Source organism: Branchiostoma floridae, chromosome 2 (genome assembly GCF_000003815.2).
Source record: "Branchiostoma floridae strain S238N-H82 chromosome 2, Bfl_VNyyK, whole genome shotgun sequence".
Taxonomy (NCBI): domain Eukaryota; kingdom Metazoa; phylum Chordata; class Leptocardii; order Amphioxiformes; family Branchiostomatidae; genus Branchiostoma; species Branchiostoma floridae.
Genome location: NC_049980.1, coordinates 2,161,182 through 2,162,302, shown reverse-complemented (window position 1 = coordinate 2,162,302; position 1,121 = coordinate 2,161,182). Strand labels below are relative to the sequence as shown.

Sequence of the window (1,121 nt, the reverse complement as noted above, 5' to 3'; positions counted from 1 at the left end):
TGGTAAATTTCTTTTTGCTTCCCCCTTTCTTCTGACATTAGGGTGTGTAGCTTTTAAATGAAAAGAAAATGCCTTGGCGTACCGTCATCAGCAAAGTTTTTATGTAGCAAATGCCAAGCAAGAGATAAAGCCAATTCATCCAGAAATTAAAACTTGTTGGCCAAAACGTCTATTCCGTTTACTTTTGACACAGCTCGTTAGCCGATCAGCACTGGTCGGCCGTCTTCAGAAACAAGTGTTCATCCTCGGGAATCGTCTTGAAAACCGCGAAGCTGCCGTCAGGCGTCTGGAGGACGCCATCTCCACCCTTAAGGAACAAGCTGAGAGCCAATCAGGATTCGTCGATCCTCAAGAAAACAAAGTATCTGTCTCCGAGAAGCGACTTGACAACAGCTCAGTACTGGTCAACAACAGGTCAGCGCTGGTCAACAACAGGTCAGCGCTGGTTAACAACAGCTCAGTACTAGTCAACCATCTGGTGGACCGTCAAATCCTCACCCAGAACCACGCTGCACTGGCCGACCAGTTCAAGAACGCGACAGGAGAGGGACCTACTACTCGTAGGTACCATCCAGACGTAGTCCACCTATTGGAGAACCGGGTATCGAGCCTTGAGGAACGGTTTGCAAACCACTCGGCAGTTCCCAAACCTTTTTGGGACCGAGTATTGACCCTTGAGGAACGCTCTGACAACCATGCAGCCCTGATGGGAACTTTGAAGAAGAAGATAATGGTCCATGATGATCGCGATAAGAGCTGCTCAACACTGGTCAACCTTCTTGAGAACCGCGTGTCGACCTTTGAGGAACGTCTAGAGAACAACTCAGCGCTGGGCAGCCATTTGAAGAACGAGCTCTCAACCCTTGAGGAACGCCTTAAGAATCGTACAGCACTGGTCGGCCGTTTGAAGGAACAGCTATCGAGCCCAAACCAAGCTGCGCTGTTAAGCCGCCTGGAACAACAAGTGTTGACCCTGGAGGGACACAGCAAGACCCGCTCAGCGCTGACCAGACTTCTGGGGGTCCAAGTATCGACCCTTGAAGAACGTCTCGAAAGCCGATTGGCACTGGACAGTCGTCTGGACCTCCAAGTATCGATCCTTGAGCAACGCCTGGAAAACA

The 1,121-nt window shown here is 50.3% G+C and overlaps 1 protein-coding gene across 1 annotated transcript in view; it reads left to right on the top strand.

Annotated features, from left to right (window-relative positions):
- LOC118404091 (kinesin-like protein 2) overlaps window positions 1–1,121 on the top strand; it is an 8,549-nt gene that overhangs the window by 2,975 nt on the left and 4,453 nt on the right. The gene's annotated exons all lie outside the window — the stretch shown is intronic.